Here is a 21,914-nt window from a genome sequence, read left to right as displayed (position 1 = left end):
AAGAAACTAAGGCTCAGAGTGGTTTATTGACTTGCCCAATGTCATACAGCACATGGAGCCAGCATACACTCAGCTTTTCTTTCCCCAACACCAGGGCTGTTTTTATACCATATCATGGGTGTCTTTATAATTCCTCTATATGGGATGAGTACACACTTGAGTTTAAAACCCTTTGCCAGATATCTATGCTGTGCATGAAATCTTTCAAGCCACAGCAACTTCCTAAAACCAGGTCTCAAATTTCAGAGAAACTAAAAGAAATACATTTAAAGCCTTTTCTTGGTAATAAACTTTTTCTAGGGCGCCTGCATGGCTCAGTCAGTTAAGTGTCCGACTTCAGCAGAGGTCATGATCTCACTGTTTCTGAGTTTGAGCCCCGCATGGGGCTCTGTGCTGACAGCTAGGAGCCTAGAGCCTGCTTTGGATTCTGTGTCTCCCTCTCTCTCTGCCTCTCCCCCAGTTGCTCTCTCTCTCTCTCTCTCTCAAAAATAAATAAATACATACATACATGCATATATACATACATAAATAAAACATTTTAAAAATTGTTTAAAAATAAATAAACTTTTTCTTCATTGACTTATCAGTGGACTGGCCTGTTAGGTGTTGCTCTGGGGAGGGAGGGAAGACAGGGGCAGCAGCTTGGGACATTGGGGGAGTAACATCTTAACCACAATGTGTTGAGCCCTCCTTCTTTTGAACTCCTTCCTCACAGTAGTGAAATTACTTATTCCCTCCTCTTTCTTCCCTGACAGACTGTGAGCTCTGTGAAGCTCAAGATGGTATCTAACATGTCAGTTTTCTAACTGTAGGAAAGAAATACAGAGAAGAAACACTTCTCACTAAAAGGAGTCAGGAAATGATGACATTTCCTTAGATACTTGATAACAGATCCCATCTCAATCTACAGAGAAAGAGATTAGGGATAGAGTTGATAATTTTTGGCCAAATATCTCATTGATGACTTCCTGATTAATAACAATAACAACAACAACTAATATTTATCAAATAGCAACCATAAGCAAGCACTAAACTAAGCATGTTACACACATGAGCTCACTCAAGTCCTGCAGTAACCCTGTATACTAGGTACCCTCCTTATTTATTCTCATTTTACTGACAAAGAAGTATGCTGAGAGAGAGCTTGGGCTTCCCAACATAATACAACCAGTAAGTAAAGTAGCAGGACTTGAACCCAGGTCTGTCCAACACTGAGAAGGCTCTAACTTCTGCCCAGCCTGCCTGGATAAGATGAGTGTGTGCATGCTTTCTACCCTAACCACCTTGATTCCCTCTCTTTGATTTATTTTCCACCTCAAGCAGCCATAATTTATATCAGAGTCATCTTCTTTGGCTCTTTCTCTGCCTGTGCCTGGCATTCCTGGCCCTGCCTCAGGCCCAGAGCATTCTCCTCTCTAATTCCCGGCACCAGGGCAAGAGGGAGTATCCAGTGTCAGAGATCAGCAAAGCCCTCTATGTGACAGACGGGCACTTGTCTTCCCAGCTCCGCACCCATGCCTCCGATGAGTGATTTCGATGATGGTCAGCCAGACTGAGACCTTGTCTCTCCCTCAGCAAGTCCTGAATGCCCAGTTCACGAGGAGCAGCTGCTCCCTGTGTGCTCCTGGCTCTGAAGGCCAAACGTTTCCACTGGGTTCATGCAGCCCTGAAGCCTCCCCACTCTCTTCCCATGTCCCTGTGTGTCCCTACCCATCAAGCCTTTCAGGACTAGACCCTCTTATGACAGATGGCACAGCCAATTCGTTTCTGGAATTGGATTTCCAAATGCTCACTCAACACTCCAGTAATTTCAGCAATAACTGTACACATAATCCCAAACCATTCATGGCTTTTGTTCCCAAGGGAAAAAAAAAAGTTTTGGGGCACCTAAATGGCTCAGTCGGTTAAGCATCCAACTCTTGATTTTGGCTCACGTCTCAGAGTTCATGAGATCAAGCCCTGCATTGGGCTCTGTGTTGACAGCACAGAGCATGCTTGGGATTCTCTCTCTCTCTCTCTCTCTCTCTCTCTCTCTCTGCCCCTCCCTCACTCTCTCTCTCTCAAAATAAACATAAATTAATTAATTAATTAATTAATTAATAATTTTTTTGTGTTTCAAAGGTTGTTTAGAATTTCAAACCATTTTCCTGTCATATATGGTTCTGAATAATCATTAGGTGTTGTGGCAGACCCTAGGAACCACACTGATCATTTGCAGTGCAAGACAATGGAAGACCAAGGATCTCTATGCCAATGAGATACTTGTGAAAAGGCAACTTCAACTAGAGAAGGAGGCAAAGGAGGTGGGGATTCAGGAAACAGGTTCTGAGTAGCCTCTGAGGCCACAGACCAAGAGCTTCTCAACAGCCAGATGCAGAGGAAGCAGCAAGGGAGCTTGTTAAAATGCAGATTCCTGATTCTGATTCCTCAGGTCTGAAGTGGAGCCCAGAACTTCTGAGTCCAGCAGAATCTCTTCCTACACAGGAGGTCTGTGGATGACACTCAGAAGAAAGCCCCTTGTGGGACCAGGAAGACCTGGGAGCAGGAGGCAGAGCTTACCAGGGAGGAGGGCTCAGAGCCCAAGGAAGAGGAGAGAGAGGAGGGTTTCCTAAGGCAGGTGTTTAGAAGGGAGGACAAACAGGAAGGGGGAGATGGAGGAGAAAGAGATTCAGAGACCCCCAGAATCCCACATCCTGGAGGCACCTAAAAGTTAAGCTCTTCATACAACCCATAAATCTCACATTACCAGAGACCAGTCAGGCAGCCTCTCTCACAGTCTGGGAAATGCAACAGCGGTTCATCCCATTTTAATTCTTCTTCTTGGAATTATTTTTATTCTCTTGAACCAAAACCTATCCCTTTTTTCTATCTTATCCCCACAGAATAAGAAAACTTAGAAAACTAATTAATATATGACTGATTTATATCCCATAATCCTCTTAGAGTTTTTTTTAAACTTTATTTTCCGATCCAGGATCATGAACTGTACGTATTTTTCGAAGACATATTTTTAAATATAACCCAAGTGAATCTCTAGTTGGTCAAATGCTAGATAAGAGAGAAACAGAGACCCCAACCTTTCCCTGCTAGGCCTGGCCTAGGATTCTACCTGCATAGTCCAGCCCATCCCTAGTTGTTCAGGTCTTTCTCCAGCTTCTACCTCTGCCCTCTGCTCCTCTCCTTTCCTTCTTCTCCCACACTTCCAGTGAACTGGAGGCCTCTAGGTAGTAGAGAGGAGAGAGTGGCACACCAGGGATCCTGCCTGGTCACCGCCTCTGGGAGCCTCTACCTGGTCCCTACAGACAGGATGTCTTCCCCTTCATTTGGCTCTTCAATGAGTGTCCAAACACTCAGAAGTGTTCGACGGGGCACAAAGACAAATCAAAAAGAAATGAAGAGATCTCAAACAAATAGACAAACCCAGGAGTGAAAATCAATGAAACCAAAGCAGTCCCGCCAGAAAATAAAGAGGGGCAAAAGGCTCAATTATGAAATAGGAGTCAGCAAACCTTATCCAAACCTTATCCAGGCCACCCTAGTCAATACTGCTTGTGCCACAAGCCTCCTCACATCGACTCCAAGACTCCCCGTCTGCTCCCACCTGCCCCTCCTTGCCATTACACCCACATACTCTGGCCTTCTGGAAAAGCCCTAGCCCCAATTGTTAATTACTGAAATCTGACATTGCGTCTACATCAGATCTTGCTCCCTAGTTGCAGTGGCCAGAGGCTGTATCTCTGCATCTCCAGGCCCTCTGTTATGCAGTTCCTATGCCACTAGTCTGGGTCCACCTGGGCTGAAAGTCTTTGGGTATGTGGGTCCTAGGCCCCTCCCAGACTGCATGTGCTGTCTGGAAAAAGCTCATGTGCTGCCATGGAAAAAAAATTAAATCTATTTGAATAATGATACGTGCTCTGGAGTCAGACCCGGTTTGAAATCCCAATGGATGTAAGACCTTGAGCGAGTTCCTAACCTTCTGTGAGCCTCAGTGTCCTCATCTGTAAACTGGGACCATAGTATCTCATGAAATTATGGTGAAAGTTAAACGAAATAAGTTATGCAAAGACCTCAATCCAGCATCTGGCATTTTGAAAACTTTCCACAAATGTTTGTTCTCTTCCCTTTATTCATTTTTGAATCCCCAAAGCCTAAAATATGTTGCCGGTAATTTTATGCAAATTATGACTTATCATTATATGATTAACTCACACTCATTGTAGAACAATTGGAAAACACAAAGACGTAAAAAGAAGATAGAAAATCTTAAGTAATTTTCCAAATCCAAAGATGCTAGTGTATAAATTGGTTTGTACCTTTTGAACCTTTAAAAATACATAAATATTCATTATAACACCCTGTACACAGTGTTTTATAATCTGGTTTTCTATATGATAATAGATGGCAAACACCTTTCACTGTCCATAAAGAGATTTACATAACATCAGCCACAATGGCTACAGAGTGATCTCTACAGGGATGTGTCTCCACTTACTCAGTCTTCACTTACTCAGCCAATCCCCTACTCTTGAACCGCTAAGTCATTTGCAATTTTTTCACTGATTCTAAGCAATTGTTGTGATGAACAAGCTGTGACTCTTCACTGTCATTTTCAACTAAATTCCTATGAGTGGAATTGTTAAGATGAAGAGTATGTGAGAATGTTAGGGTATGAACAATTTTTTTTTAATGTTTACTTATTTTTGAGACAGAGAGAGAGAGAGTTGGAGGAAAGGCAGAGAGAGAAGGAGACACAGAATCCAAAGCAGGCTCCAGGCTCTGAGCTGTCAGTACAGAGCCCAATGCAGGGCTCAAACTCACAAACCATGAGATCGTGACCTGAGCCGAAGTCAGACGCTTAACCAACTGAGCCACCCAGGCGCCCGAGGGTATGAACACTTTGATACACGTTGCTGACTCGCTCTCTGCAAAGATTATATCAATTTATATTCCTCACCTACTCAAGGTATACAGTCATTCTTTTCTTGTATTTTCTATAGAGAAAATAGTGTCTAATCGTTATTTGAACTTTCTTTTAATTTATTTTTATAAAGTATTTTTTTTATTTTTATTTATTTATTTATTTATTTATTTATTTATAAAGAGTGAATGTACATGAGTGGGGAAGGGGCAGAGAGAGAGGGAGAGGGAGAATCCTGAGTAGGCTCCATGCTGTCAGGACAGAGCCTGACAGGGGGCTTGATTCCATGAACCGTGAGATCATGACCTGAACTGAAATCAACAATCAGATGCTTAACTGACTGAGCCACCCAGGTTCCCCTGAACTTCCTTTTTTTTTTTTTTAATTTTTAAAAAAGTTTATTTATTTTTAAAATAGAGACAGAGTACAAGTGGAATAGGGGCAGAGAGAGAGAGAGAGAGAGAGAGAGAGAGAATCTGAAGCAGGCTCCAGGCTCTGAGCTGTCAGCACAGAGTCCATTGCAGGGCTCAAACCCACGAACCATGAGATCATGACCTGAGCCAAAGTTGGACGCTTAACTGACTGAGCCACCCAGATGCCCCTACCCTGAGCTTCCTTTTTAAAAATACCACTTGCGTTTAGTAGCTGTTGAGGTGACTGAAAGCACTTCTTTCATCCTGACCCTCAAACCAAATCTGTGTACATATTTGCAAGCTTTGCTCATCTAGGATGCATGGCTCCAAAGAGAAAATGATCATAATTTGGATGAAGCTCACTGAAGGACAAAGAGGTTAGGGAACAAGGACATCTGCAGCATTGTGAGGAACTGAAGAGGAGTGGGGCAAGACTGAGACACAGACACCTATGGAAAGGCTGAGACACAGCCTCTTGCCAAAATCAGGGAGAGAGTTCTTCATGTTGGATTTCAAGGAAGATAGGAATAAAGCTCAGGATTGTGGGGCTGGGTCTGGAGAAGGAGAGAGGATGGGAAGGGACATACCCAGGGAGTAGTCTGAAGGAAATCAGGGCCTGCCAATTGGGAGCATGGTTGGAGATGTCTGGTTACGTTTCAAGGCAGTACAGTTTTTACTCTTTTTAAGATTTGTTTTATTTTTAGAGAGAGAAAGAGTGCAAGCAGGGGAGAGGGGCAGAGGGAGAGAGAGACGGGGGTGGGGGGGAGAGAGAGAGAGAGAGACAGAGAGAGAGACACACACAGAGAGAGAGAGAGAGAATCTTACGCAGGCTTCACACTCAGCATGGAGCCCCACATGAGGCTAAATCCCATGATAACGGGATCACAACCCAAGTCAAAATCTAGAGTCAGATGTTCAACCGACTGAGCCACACAGGCGGCCAACTGTTTTTACTCTTATGTCAACTTCTTGTACAATATTTGTCCCTTAATAATCATTCTTCCTCATTTCCAGTTGGCTAAGTAATAGTAATAACTACCACCTATTGAGCACTTTCCACATGCTGGGTATTGTGCTCTGCTTGCATTTTCTAAGTTGACCCCTACAATGGCCTCATGAAATTTGCACAATCATCATACCCATTTTTCAGATGAAGACACAGGCTCAGAGAGATGTAGTGACTTGTTCAAGGCAACAGAGCTAGAAATGGAGGGAGCCAGGATGAGAACCCAAGCCTGTCTTTCTTCAAAGCCTAAGTTTTTGGGTTTTGTTGGTTTGTTTGTTTGTTTGTTTGTTTGTCTTAACTTTTTAATCACATTTTACAAGGGCCACTGACTTTACCAAGCACATGAGTTATATTAGATACCAGTTCAATTTGAAGGCCAAACAGCCATTAGAAAATAAAGGTAAGACTCTAATAGCAATTCCACATGGAGAATGAAAATTGATCAAAAAATCTCCTTCCTCCATCCTCAGTGTACTCGAAAGCCCCAATTACCTAAGTGTTTAATTTGGTTTTCCCCCCATCTTCTTTGTTAGAGCAACGCAGTGCCTGCCTCACCAAGCAGGGGTAAGTTTAATGTACTTGATTCCTTGGAGATGTTACTCATTTAGGCCCAAAAAACAAATCTGTGTCCTGATTCACACATCCTGACCTCTGTCTCCCCTTGCAATCCAATCTAAAATGGGTACCAGTACCTGTTGGGGTTCTTGTAACACAGACCTGCAGTGGGACTTGGCCACACCTATAGAGAACAGGTGCAAGCTCAAAGACTTAGGAAAGACACAGAAGGACCCTCCTGCTGGTGGCTCCTTTTTCATGCTACAAAGATTTGGAATCACCCGCAGGCGGGGGTTGTTAGTACATCTCCAGGAATTGAGTTTCTACTGAGTTCAAAGTCTTGCCGTGACCTGAAAGCTGTGTTCTCCCTCCAACCCAGTCTGACTGGACATGTGGGGTTTCACTTAAGCCACTGTGACAGTTGTCTGTTCCTGTTACAGTGTCTTCTCATTACAGCATCTTCCTGGGAAATGCCAAGTTTCGTGTTTCACTTCCACCCATTACAACACAGCTGCTTCCCAGCAGCAAACAGAAGGGGAGAAAGGGCAAGAGGAAAAGTTGTTTCACTGTTTTCCAGCTAAATTCCACTTCCTTCGTGAAACTTTTTCTGACTACTCCTGCCAGTGGTTCATTGGGCTGCATCCCTCCCCTGCTTTCCAGCTTCTCTGACCTTCTAGAACACTGTTTGTCTCCACCAGCCATTCACATAATGCCTTGTTTGTCTCATCACTGATTGACATACAAATGCCCCCTTGCCTCCTTAACCAGTTCATGCATTTCTACAGGGCTGACACTGTACTTTAAGATATTTTTATATCTTCCTCCAGCTCAGAACATAGTGTTATGTGCCTTCCCTGATCACCCTATTAAAACTCCAAAGCCCCTACCCCTTCAACCTCAAATACAAATTATTTTGTTTAATATCTGACCCCCATTCAAAGATTAGCTCCATAAAGCAGGGATTTTTGCCTGTTTTGTGCACTGATTTTTTTCCCCAGCATTTAGAACAGTGCCTGGCATATAGTGACTATTCAATAAATGTGTATTGAATTAAGGGATGAATTAAGGGATGAATAATGTGAAAACCATGAAGTAATACACCAATATTTATAGGAAGATGATCTTTTTCCATTTCAACTCTTTGATGAGTATTTTATGTATTGCTCTTTATGAATTTCAGAAGAATTTCTTAAGGCTCTCAAACCAATTTCATTTCTTTACTTCTAACTCAGGAAATCCTAAGATAAAGAATAACCACCAAAGGGTTCCTGGGTGGCTCAGTCAGTTAAGCATCAGACTTTGGCTCAGGTCATGATCTCACGGTTCATGGTTCAAGCCCCGCATGGGACTGTGCTGACCACTCAGAGCCTGGAGCCTACTTTGGATTCTGTGTCTCCCTCTCTCTGCTCCTTCCCCACTCGCACTCTGTCTCAAAAATAAAAACAAACATTAAAAAAAAAAAAAGAAGGGGCGCCTGGGTGGCGCAGTCGGTTAAGCTTCCGACTTCAGCCAGGTCACGATCTCGCGGTCCGGGAGTTCGAGCCCCGCGTCAGGCTCTGGGCTGATGGCTCAGAGCCTGGAGCCTGTTTCCGATTCTGGGTCTCCCTCTCTCTCTGCCCCTCCCCCGTTCATGCTCTGTCTCTCTCTGTCCCAAAAATAAATAAACGTTGAAAAAAAAAATTTTTTTTTTAAAAATAAAAAAAAAAAAGAACCACCAGTACTTCAATGAGCTTTCACTATGTACCAGTAACTGTTTATATTCTCATTTAATTATTACTCCTCTTCCTCACTGATACTGTTAAAACCATGATTTTACTGATGAGGATCTGAATCTTCTAGAAGGCAAATAACTTGTCTGGTTCTCAAAGCTGGTAAGTAGTTTAGCCAGGACTTGAACCTAGGCCATTCTGGCTGATCACTGCTCAGCTTTCCTGCCTTAATGGAATCCAGGCTTCCGGGATGACCCTTGAACTTCCTCCCTGAGATCTTCAGGTCCTGACCAGCCCAGCTTAGCCCTCCCTAGGATGAGAGACCTGCCCTTCCCAGGAAGGACCAAAAGACACAGATACTACCCAGGAAACTAATGTGGGGTAGGTTTATGGTAGGCAAAGCAACTGAAAACAAAACAAAACAGTTGCTGACCACTGAGATTTCTTCATTAGATGCTGATGGACAATTTTAGCTGCACCATGAACAGGAACCAAGATGGAAATGACTACAGATAAAACAGGTTTCAGGCACAGGGAGGAGTTAGGTTTTGGTCCTGTTGAATATGTGATATCTGTTCAATACTCAAGAGTAGATGTTATGTAAACAGCACAATACACAAGTCTGAAGTTCAAGCAAGGGGGCTAGCGATATAAATTTGTGAGTCAACAACATCATGGAACCTTGTCTAAAGTAAATGCCTCAGGGCTACCAGATATGCTTCTTAGCTGTCAGAGGCCCAGTCCTGAGGATTGTGTCAAATGTTTTTGAAAGGTTGATCATGTAGAGATTTCATTGTTCCTTGCATTGCTTCAGCTGTTGTATTATAAAACTCAAATTTGAGGGGTGTCTGGGTGGCTCAGTTGGTTGAGAGTCTGACTTCGGCTCAGGTCATGATCTCACAGTTTGTGAGTTCGAGCCCCACATCAGGCCCTGTGCTGAGAGCTTGCAGCCTGGATCCTGCTTCTGGTTCTGTGTTTCCTTCTCTCTCTGCCCCTTCCTCCACTCACACTCTGTCTCTCTTTCTCAAAAATAAACATTAAAAAAATTTTTAAAGCTCAAATTTGCCATATTTTCCTTCTCACTGGGGTCCCAGTGGGATTCAATGTGTGTGTGTGTGTTTGTGTGTGTGTGTGTGTGTGTGTGTGTGTGAGAGAGAGAGAGAGAGAGAGAGAGAGAGAGAGAGAAGGCAATCAGTCACAACTGTTCAATGACTGAAATGGTGAATCCTAAAAAATTGGCCTGGAACTCCTTTTCCTTGGGCTTTCACGCCTGACTGAAGCACTTATAAACAGACACATTCTTCTTTTTGGATATGTTAAAACCATAATCCAGGCCTGGAATCCAACCTGTCTCTTCTCAGTGACTGCATATTTCTGATCTGAAGCACAGACACCAATTTCATAATGTTATCTGAGGACCCTCTGATTTCCTTTCCTTTAATATTCCAGGCATATTATGTACTACCTTCACTAACGACTCAGTCAATATGCATCCCATCTCTGCCCCAGCTGTGAAGGTGGAAATTACAGAGAGGAGGCTCAAGAAGCATGGCCAGAGCTCAGAGCTATTGACGTGGGGTATCTGAAAAGTACTGACTGATAGAGGAATAGAAAACATTTGGGGCCACATTGAGAACCCAGCTGAGTTTGGAAATCATAAATTTGTTCTGGGACCAGTCAGCCTGGCTCTGGAATTTTCTCTAGCTGAACTCCCACAGAGAAAACAAATAGTAGGGACACTTCAGGGTTGGGAAATGGTGCAACAGGTGCATAGGGAGAGCAAGTAGTAGGTCATTGATGAGAATGTAGCCAGTGGGTCCCAGGCTGGAGAAGGGGACTATGAGAGGCAACTAGAAAAAACTGATACCCAGAATGTCCCAGCTTAGACAGGCTGTGACCTGAAGAACAGAGCATGGGAGAAACCTAGGAAAGACAAGCCCAGGACAAAAGAGACTAATGCAGCTGGACACCCCCATGCCATGTCTGGCTCAGTAACCCCAACAGCCACCTTCCTTCCTCAAGCAAGACAGCAGGAAGCCTACACAATCTCCTGTGGTCAATACCATTCCCTGCCCCTCAGAGATCCCCAGATATCAGGGCTAAATGCAACTTCAGTTTCCCAGAAACAACCCAGCCCATCCAGGAGAATCTCTCCAGTTTCACCTTTTATTAAAATGACACTGGGTTATCTCACAGTATCAAAGGCATAGCTGAATAATTAAGTCTCAAGAAGGCAGGAACCAGGAAAGCTTGGACCTTGAGGACTAGAACCAGGGACTCAGACACATTCGGGACCCTCACCTTCTCTGTAGCTTCCTTCTCTCCTCTGTTCTACAAGTTACCTTCATTCTCTCTTACTGAAGAAACTTAAGAGCTCTGGAACCAGATACCTGACATTGTAATCTTAGCTCTGCTCTTCCATTACCAGCTAAATGACCTAGAGCAAGTTACTTACCCTCTCTGTGCCTCAGTTTCCTTGTGGAGGTTATAATAGTGCCTACCTAATGGGGTTGCTTCAGTAACAAATAATTTGATACTTCTGAAGCACTTGGAATAGTCCCTGGCCGCTCAGTCTCTGTCTCATCCAAGAGTTTGAACACTAAAATGTTAATCAGGGGGCGCCTGGGTGGCTTAGTCGGTTGAGCGTCTGACTTCGGCTCAGGTCATGATCTCACGGTCTGTGAGTTCAAGCCCCGTGTCAGGCTCTGTGCTGACAGCTCAGAGCCTGGAGCCTGTTTCGGATTCTGTGTCTCCCTCTCTTTCTGACCCTCCCCCGTTCATGCTTTGTCTCTCTCTGTCTCAAAAAAATAAATAAACGTTAAAAAAAATTTTTAATGAATAAAATAAAATGTTAATCAGCAATTAGCCCTCAAGTTTGAAGGTAATAAACTGGGTTCCCATTCAGGCCATTAGTGGGATCCACAGGGACCCACTCTCATGGACAGGGGGAGGGGCAGCAGAAGCTGTAGTGCTACTCAGAGTCAGGCAAGGACAGGTCATTTTGTTAGGAGTAGGGGAATCTATTCCAAACCCTCATATTTAGTCTCAGACTCTACCATTGCTTCCTTCAGTCATCAGCAGGTAACCACACCTACTATGTCAAAGGAAAACAGGGCATCCTGACCTCTTCTCTCTACTCCTACTCCCTTTCTCCTGGCCCCTTCTCATTAGCACTGAAGTAAGCTCAGGTCTCTCCTAATCTAGAAACAAATAGATCTTCCTAGACTCCCCCTCCTTAGGCCCGCACTTTCCTTCCCAGCTCACTGACTCCATTCCCCCCCCCACTCTCAACTCTCCATTCTCTAGCCCCCACCATCATTTGTCTCCAGCTGCCAAATGCCTACACCTCAGCTGCATTAGACATCACTGCTACCCCTATTTTAAACTCTCTCCTCCCTGGGTTTCCATAGTAACACTCTCCCCAGTCTCTCCAACCACTCCTTCTCCATGTCCTTTGAATGTTCCTCCTTCTTCATCCACCCATCCTTGAACAATCCGTCTTCCCCCAGATTCCATCCTTGCTTCACCTTGAAGCCTCCCTGGGAGACCTTATCTACCCTTAAGGTTTTGATCACCCCTTACACAAGCGAATGATTCTCAATTCTATATCCATCAGTTTAGGCCTCTCTTCTGAATGTCAGATTATCCATCCATCCAACAACCCATATAGCATCTTCATTTGGAGGCCCCTTGAAACACTGAAAACTCAGCCTGCAGTTTAGGAGACAGCTTCTAAGGAGAATAATGGAGAACAGCTGAAGACACTAGAGGTGTCTGACCCACAGGGACAACTCAGATGGATTATGGTGGTAAACTGGGCCATAGTGGTCAACTGGAAAAGGAATTGGAGATATTCTGTATGGATGCCAAAAGGTCAAATGCAGACCAAGGATTAGAAAGGCGGAGAAGACAGATCTCAGCCAAACCTCAAAAAGACCCTTTGGAAGTCAGAATGGCTCAAAGATGGACTCAGCTACTTTAGAAGGTTGTGAGACCTTGGTTACTTAGAGCATACAAGCACCAGAATTTAAATTCCTTCCAAATTCAGGATTCTGTGGGAAAGCAAAACTGAGCTTATGAATATTTGACCAAATGCAGTAAAACCTGGCAATACTGGTGCTGGTGCCAAGTGGGCATTGGCTTATTGGATGAAGTCCCTAATCATGCGAAATGGAAATAACAGCAGAGACATTTTAGGATAGCTGAAGGGACAGAAGACATTGAATAAATGCTCAAGTGGGCAAGGATTGATAGGCAAAGAGGACTTACTGCAACATGACTTTCTTGGGGGTATTCATACTTTACCCATACTGCATCTTTGAGTTCAAGTTCTATCTCAACAAACCTAACCAGGTGCTATTTGAGGCCAGAGCCCTGAGTCTGAATGGAACATAACGGCCTGACAACCAGTCTGGGGAGGACTTTTGTGCCTGAGTCTACAGATACCTCTGCCTTCTGAGTAAAGGACAGAAGACTTGAATTACTGTAGGGAAAAAATGTTTCCCACTTACAGCCAACTCCATGTATCTTCACATGACAAGATACCCCAACTCTAGGACAGCGCCCTCTCTGCTCATCCCTGGGCCATCCCATCCCATAATATATATTGTACTTGTGCCTTTTTATTTCCTGGGTTCCTGCAACTTCTGTCTTCCTTGAGATGCAGGTTGGAGTCAAGCCAAGGAAGAGAAGCGGGTGGCTGGAGGTTGGCACCTTCCATTTGTATTCTTGCTCTGGATCCTGCAAATCCTAGAGATGAAAGGTATAAAGGAAGGAGTTTCGGTCCCTGGCCCCAAGGAACATCAAGGACATAGAAAACTAGGTTTTAAAGTATTAAAACTAGGTTTTAAAGTAGGTATTTAAAGTATTTAAACTAAGTATTGTTTCTTTTTTCTCTTGTAAGCCTGGAGCCTAGAGCCAGCCTTCAATATGCTCCTCTCTACTCCCTATGCATGAGCCACATCTGCCCAGTAGGAGGTAACCCAGCTCAAAGTTCTCCCCTCTCAAAATGTCCTTCAGGTCATCAAGACCCCAATCTTACATCTGAGTCTCACCCCAGGAGAGGAGGGGGCAGTAAGAGAGTGCTATCTCACCTCTCTGTGCCTCGGTTTCTAGATCTGTCAAATGGAAATCCTAATAACTACCTCTCAGGTCCCACAGAATCACTTCGAGGGTAAAATTAGAATTGGCCACCTGATTACCCAACATCCAAGGCTATTCTGAGCAGAGGCAAGGCTATTCTTCTCTCAGAGAGTTCAGGGAAGAGCTAATTTGGGGTGAGAGACATTGATACTCTGGACTATATATCATGCACTAGATATGCCAAGTTTTTAAGTCTAAGCTGGTTCCCCATGTTACCTAGCATTGCCTCAGAACTAATGCCCCTCAATCGATTCCAACTGGTATTTATTTACCCAAAAGATGAAATATAATTTAATATTAGTCCAAGCAGAGTATAACCTGCAAAGACAGATCTCCAGCAAAGAGTAACTCTAACTGTGGGGAAATGGTCACACTTCTACTCTGCTGATGGGATTGAAAAATGATACAGCCTCGCAGAAGGCAATTTGGCAACAATCTATCAAAGTTCCATGTGCAGTTATCCTTTGACCTCACAAATGCACTTCTGGGAATTTATCCCACATATTCACCTACATTCCAACAGATGACATAAATACAAGGTTAGTTATGGCTGCAAGGGTTATTAAGGCAAAAACCTAGAAATCATCCAGGGGTCCATAAATAGGGACTAGTTAAATATACTGTGGTGCATCCTTACATGCAATACCTTAGAATGGAACACGGAAGCTTTGTATGTACTGATGTGGAAAGATTTCCTCCATAGATTGTGTTAGAAAGAGTGGGAAATAAAAATGCATTCTAATATTTTTAGATTTGCTTGTATTTTCACAAAGAGATCCTAGAAGGATTGCATAAGAAATTAACAAGAGAAATAGGAGGGAGGCTTTTCAATGTACAACTTTTCATATTGTTTTTATTTTTAAATCACTTGAATATTTTAACTTTGCAAAAAAGAAATTAATAAAAGAAAAAAAACCCTCTAGAATGTGTTCCAGACGGGCAAAGGGGACTGGACTGGGCGGCAGAAGATCATATTTGGTCCTGGCTGGGTCTCTGGCGGCCTTGAATTTCCTCATCTGAAAGACAAGAGGGGCTGGCCCTGTCTGCAGTCCCGCCTTCCAGCCCCAATCTTCTATAAATAGAGCCTTTCCCGGATTGTGACTTATTTTACATCACTGTCAACTTCTGTGCCCTTTCGCTTGTACAGACAACTGCAAGTTGACTGAGCATGTTTAACACAACTTTCCAGAGAATTCCCAGACTCTTACAATCCATATTTAGTTACTTCTCATTGTTGCATTAAATTTGTCAATTTTCCATGCCCCTGTACTTCTCTCTTAGGCTTTATTCAAAAGGCTCTTAAATTTGCACTTTAACTTGGATGCATATTTTTACAAAGCAATTTGGTCATATAAAAGGTAAATCATAAAAGTTTAATACAGCATCCTGTTTCTTTGGTAATTACCCTCTATATGACAAAGTCCAGTTCTTGTTTTGTTCATTCATTTGGAGTTAACTTCAGTTAAGGGTTCTGGGAATGAGGGTGCAGGGGTAATAGAAACCCATGGACATGGGATTTGGAACCAGATATGAGCTGAGTTGCTCTGTTGCATTACGGGACAGAGGGCAAAAGGGGCCAGAGAGGGCAGTGACCGCACCTGGGGCTTTTCAATGCTACACAGGACTGAGGCCCTGCTGGGTGCTGAGTGTTGTCCAGGGAGATGCCCTGCATGAGAGGATGAGAGAGGGGTGGGATGAAGGCTAAGGGGGCCAGAGGAGCTCTGTGAGTGTAAGGCGCCAACTCAAGGTTGGGTCTGGGCATAGCTACACCTGGCCTAGTGCCTGATGCTGGTGTATACAGTGTTGGTATAACACTGAGATGCCCAGAGAACCCACCATCTCCATTTTCTTCTTTTTTTTCTTTGAAAGCCATTTTTGTCCAAAAACTTACTATTTCTGAATTTAAAAAAAAAATCCATACCATCATCCAAACATAAATCTTTTCATTTCTCAGCTTTTACTTCCAGGCCCTGATTGTTAAGAACTTAACTTTTCCAGAAGTGGAATCATTGTACAGGCAAACTTCCACGCTTTTCATTTAACATTATTTTACAAGCCTGTGGTCTCAAAGTCTTATTATTCCATTGCAAAAATACACTATGGTTTAGTTAACCATTTCCCTGTTATCTTGGAGTTCCTTGTACATTTAGCTTCCCTATTCTTAACATTTTTCCTTACAATAAATTCTCAGCAGGAGGATAACTAGATTAAAGGATATGAACATTTTGGACATCTTCATTACTTTCTTACTTTTTTTTCCTCTCCTGACATTATCCTATCTCTAGTCATGGAGTTTACTAATATAATCAGGCAGATTATCTGTTTACATCTGTCTATGTCTCTTGGTCAGTATTTGGGGTGGAGGTATTGTTTTCTTATGTGTTTGAATAAGCTTTTATAAACTTGAGTTTAAGTTACCATAACCACTATTTTTTTAAAATTTTTTAACGTTTATTCATTATTGAGAGACAGAGAGAGACAGAGCATGAGCAGGGTAGGGGCAGAGAGAGAGGGAAGCACAGAATCCGAAGCAGGCTCCAGGCTCTGAGCTTGCAGCACAGAGACTGACATCGGACTCGAACTTACAAATTGCAAGATCATGACCTGAGCTGAAGTCGGATGCCCAACTGACTGAGCCACCCAGGTGCCCCTACCGTAACCACTATTTTTATTTAAGAAGTAATGCTTGTTCACTGTAAAACTTAGAATGGCTTTTATAAATTTTTGTATAATCTATCACATTGACACATGTAATCTTTTTGTTTTCCTATTTATTTAAATTCTCTTTTGAAATTTTCCATTATTATCTGTCAATCTTTTTCTTTATCATTTTTTTCTGTAGTTTCAGTTGTTATAAAGTTATTCTCCACAACAGAAACGAGTACTCTTTGCTAGTTTTTTCATGACTTGATTTACATGTTTAATAAGCTGATAGACCTGGAGTTTACTTAAGCATGTCGTGTGAGAGCCCCAGGTAGGAGCAGAAACCAGTCTTGATTGTATTTATTTTATAACTATTTTATAATGTACACAGTCCCACTTCTGGGAGGTCAGCTTGGCAAATTACACAGTGGGAGTAGTTATTTTTAGGTCAACCAGTCAACTTACACATTGTTTTATAACGTTAGGCTTCAGTTTGTCCAGGCATGAGACATTTTTTTTTGGGGGGGGGAGAGGGAGGGAGGGAGGGAGAGAGAGAGAGAGAGCATGAGAGAGAGTGAGCTTGAGCAGGGAAGGGACAGAGGGAGAGGAAGACAGAGAATCCTGAGCAGGCTCCACACTGGCAGCACAGAGCCCAATTCAGGGCTCAAACCCATGAACCATGAGATCATGACCTGAGCCGAAATCAAGCATCAGACACTTAACCAGTTGAACCACCCAAGCACCCCCTTCCAGGTATGAGTCTTGACTTACACTTCTGTACTCCCTACAGCAACTAGCCTCATGCCTTCCTCATGGCAGATGTTAATCCAACCTGATTTGACATCAGAATGAAACAAGCACACAGAACTGTTGTCTAAAAGAATAATCCATAAGCTGAAGGGTACTGTTTTTAACTTTCAGGACCTATCCCCACCAGTCAGTCTTTCCCAGGCTATTGTCAGAGTAGAATGGGAATGGCAGCAAAGATGGGCAGGGGTAAGGCTGTGGAGCAGACACACTTGACTTCAAATTCTGTATCTACCACTTCCCAGCTGGGGTCCTTGAGAAAACTGAGTTCTGCATCCCTCATCTGTAAAAAGAGCATAAAAGAGCTCCTGCTGTGGCTAAAATAAGGGTTAGAAGTAAGACTCAGCATGGTGCCCGGCCCTGGGAAGGTGCTCAATTTGTGGAAACAATTATCATCTTCCCTGCTTCCATCGTGTCCTTGGAAAATCTAAGTGCAAACCCTTAAGGCTGAAGGATATGGTAGGTGGTAGGAAAGCATGAGTATCAAGAAGGAAGCGAGAAAGGATCCAACAATCACTTCCCTCCCACCGCACACACACATACATGCAAGGGTCCCAGGCCCAACTGGTTTTGCGAAGGTCACTTTATCAAACATGGAAATAGATCATTGCCAAGTTATCTGAACTCTGGTTATATGAGTCAGAGTTTATGTGCCTAAGTTATTATCTCTAAAAGACTGAACACTTCCCAATTCATTCTTACGTACAGTGGTCCTATTTCTGAGAATTATTTTAAAGTATACCCACACATCTATGAAATCATGTATTCATGAGGTTACGCACTGTGACAAAAGATTGGAAATACCCTGGTGGCTGTGACAAGGGAACTAGTTGACTAAAATGTGGCACAGCCACACCATGGACACTTCATAGCTGTGAAAAAGAATGCAGAAATGCCCTATGAACTATAGGGGACAATTTTCAGGATGTGGTGCTCAGTAAAAAAGAGTAGATTGAGCACAAGGCATGAAGCATGCTGCCTCTCCCACAAGATTTCCAAAAGCAGCAACTTCCCCCTCCCAGGTTGCAAAATCACTAACACAGGCAGACTCAGCATCAGAACATTAACAGGCTAAAGGAGAAAAACTATACCATCACCTTAATGGATGCTAGGAAGCTGTTTGACCAAATTCAACATCCATCCTGATTCTCCTAAAAGAAATATATAAAGCTCTGCTAGTGTTTGCGATATAGAAAGAGACTCCATTAATACTATAAACATATTAGAAACCGATTGGAATCAAGAAAAACGATGGTAAAATCCTAAAGTCACCACTACTAAAATTAGATTCAAATCAAGAATGAGTTCTGTCTGGGTTTGTTCTGGAAGTTCTAGGCAATGTGCTAAAATAAGAAAAAGAAGGGAGAAACAAATTTACCACTATTTTAAGCTGATACAGTGTTAAGCGATAGAAGACTAGTTAAAATAAGAAATACCAGGTCAGAAAGAATCCTATGTAGCGATCAAAAATGATAATGTAGAACCACAGCTATTATTATAGAAGTTCCAAGATAGAGTACCAAATAGATGAATCAGGTTACACAACAGAATTATACCATACTATAATTTAAAAATATATATGTATATACCTATGTTGAATATATACATAGAAAAAGTCTGAAAGGAAATTCACCAAAATATACTAGAAATTACATCTCTGGCTTATGGGGTTCCAGGTGATTCTTATATTTCTACATTTTTCAGTATTTTCTGAATGCTTCATAATAAGCATATTTATATGACCAAAAAAAAAACCAATAAATCTTTTTACCCAAAAATACATGTACATGGGAGCACATGCAAACTCATTTCAAGGTTGTCAGGATGAGCTGTGTTTCTCCTAAAGCAGTTAATGTTTGTGACTTAGTTCAATTCCCAACTCACCCTGATCTCCCAGAAAAAAACGGATTGGTCTGCTCTGCCTTGTCCCTTCCTCCCTTCAGGGAGCCCCAGACCCATGGATTCCAGAAAGGCCTAGTCTGGCCCTGATTCCCCAGGTGACCATGGCCCCTGGCATCAGCACCTACAGCCAGTCCTAGCCCATCCTAGCTGTCTGCAAAGACTCCCAGCCCTCTGAAGGCTGCCCATCATACCAGAAGTTAAGAGGGCTCTTCCTTGCAGTCATCCAGCAAGAGTTTTTGCCTTCCCAGTGGGTGATTTAGAAATCATTCTGGCAGCCTCAGCCTCCACATGCCAGGCCTCTCTGCCTCACTACTGAGCTGAAAGGTCACGAGCAGAGCTTGCCAGGTCCAGTAACCTCATCACAGGTCTCTTGGAGACCTTAAATGTCTCTCACTTATTCCCCTTCGCTGGGCCCCCAGTCCTGCACTTCAGACAGCTGACTGGGTCCATTCTGCTACCTCATTCCTGCTGGCCACAGTTTTGCGTCTGAACCCTACATCTACTACCCACCTCATTGTACACACATTGCCTGGCATAGGTTGCCGCTCTATGTGGTACGTCCCTCATACTGAGTCTCCATTCTGCACCTTGGAGGTTCTAAGAAGGTTCCTACTGGGTCCCAATGCCTGCTGGGAAGAGGACTAGATTTGCCATCTCCCTGTTTCAGCTTGAGTCATAATCTAGCAGGCCCTCCCTGGAGCTTCTTCTGCCTCATACTCGTCTCACACCCCACCTACTTCTCTCCTGGCCCAGAAGCCACCACACCATAAGAGAACAGTCAGGACAGATCCATAAAGCTAGACATCCTCTCCCTAGCCTGGAGCATTCTCTCCAAATTGATATAGTATTGGAGTGAGTGACCAAGTCCCAAGGTGGCTCAATAGACCAAAATCAAGGTTGGCCTTGATTATATTGGGACTTTAAAAGAAATTGACATAGGGGCGCCTGGGTGGCTCTGTCAGTTGAGCGTCCGACTTCAGCTCAGGTCATGATCTCGTAGTTCGTGAATTCGAGCCCCGCATCGGGCTCTGTGCTAACAAACAGCTCAGAGTCTGGAGCCTGCTTCGGATTCTGTGTCTCCTTCTCTCTCTCTCTCTCCCCCTTCCCTGCTCATGCTCTGTCTCTCTCTGTCTCTCAAAAATAAATAAATGTTAAAATAAATAAGTAAATAGTTTTTTTTTAATAAATAAATAAATAAATAAATAAATAAATAAATAAATAAATAAAAGAATTTGGCATAGTCATTCCTCATCCCTCCAGACCCAGCTCCCTATCAGTATCACTGTTCCATAATTCGGGTACAAACCAGGACATAAATACACAAATACACATGTTTCAAATAGACTGGCTTTGAACCTGATAAACTTTACTTTATATGCATTTCTATCTAGTTTGGTTATTTGATTTCTAACCCCATAACATTTGAGGAAAAGCAAACTAGAAAGGAGAAAGCAGAGGGAATCAGGAAATGAGAGCCTGAGAATGATCACAGGCTAGGACTGGGAAAGTTTGAGAGCTCAGAAAAAGCAGCACACAGCCTTATGAATGTGACACTACCATAGAGCACAGTATGATGTTCATAATGCTAACCCCAGGTTCTGGGTGGTTCAGTCAGTTAAGCATCTTGATCTCAGTTCAGATCTTTAACTCAGGGTCTTAGCTCAAGCTCCGCATTGGACTTGGCACTGGGCATGGCTCCTACTTAAAAATAAATTAAAAATCTAAAAAATAACCCCAAATCATGCACAAGCCTGGCTCACATTCAGCATGTTCCCCAAGGATGCCTACGTGTTCACAAAGAACTCCCAGACCTCTGAAGGCTGCCCACCTTGCCCAAAGGTAGAGAGGGCTCCTCTTTATACAACCAGACTGCACAAACAGCATGGGTTGATTCTCATCATTTGGATGGTAGTTCTCAGAAAGTAAATCCAAATGTATTTTTACTGTTGATACATTTATATACCAATACATTTAAAGCACAAGTAGTGTTGTTTTGCTGCATATGTGCTAATTTCTAGAACTAGCCAACAAAGAGGAAAGAAGGCTGGACCAATGAACTGTTGATGACTTAATTTCCTGGTTAGCTTCACTTTCGTCATCTTTAAAGTGGAGTATACAATAGCTGCCTGAGTATTTCAAATTACTGTGGTGATAGGCTGGCTATGTGAAAGGAATAACGAGTGTGTTTAACTGTAGTAATTCCTCTTATCTCAATTGAGTCATGGATTAAAACAAGAGGAAGGGAAATTACAAGTACATAGTACTCAAATGTTAGAGATTAGGTATATCTCAGACAATTGACTTAGAAATGGACACTGTTCAGAAGACTTCCCGGGAGTATAGCAAAGTGCCATTCTCTGAGAAAGAGCGACACCTACTGCACCCTAACTGTACTGCAACTGACTCGGAAAACCAGAAGGCTTCAAACCTAATAATGATTTGGGTACAATTTCAGTCAGGTGTGAGATACTACCATAGAAATAAAATTAAAAACAGTCATATGGTATTCCTTGAATAGTTTTATCTCATTTAAAAATAACATTCATGTTTTCTCTCATTTAAAAATAGTGGTCTGCCTATTCACGCTTTTGCTGCCTATAGGCAGACCAACTGCCTATTCAGTTTTCTCTCATTTAAAAATAACTTCTAGGGATACCTGGGTGACTCAGTTGGTTAAGCCTCTGACTTGATTTCAGCTCAGGTCATGATCTTACCATGGTGGGATGAAGCCCAGCCTCTGGCTCCTTGCTGAGTATGGAACTTGTTTAAGATTCTCTCTCTGTCAAGGAGGGGCCAAGATGACGGAACATCATGGAAAG

This window comes from Prionailurus bengalensis, chromosome A3 (assembly GCF_016509475.1).
Source record: "Prionailurus bengalensis isolate Pbe53 chromosome A3, Fcat_Pben_1.1_paternal_pri, whole genome shotgun sequence".
Taxonomy (NCBI): domain Eukaryota; kingdom Metazoa; phylum Chordata; class Mammalia; order Carnivora; family Felidae; genus Prionailurus; species Prionailurus bengalensis.
The sequence above is the reverse complement of the archived record's forward strand: the minus strand, read 5'-3'. Positions refer to the sequence as shown.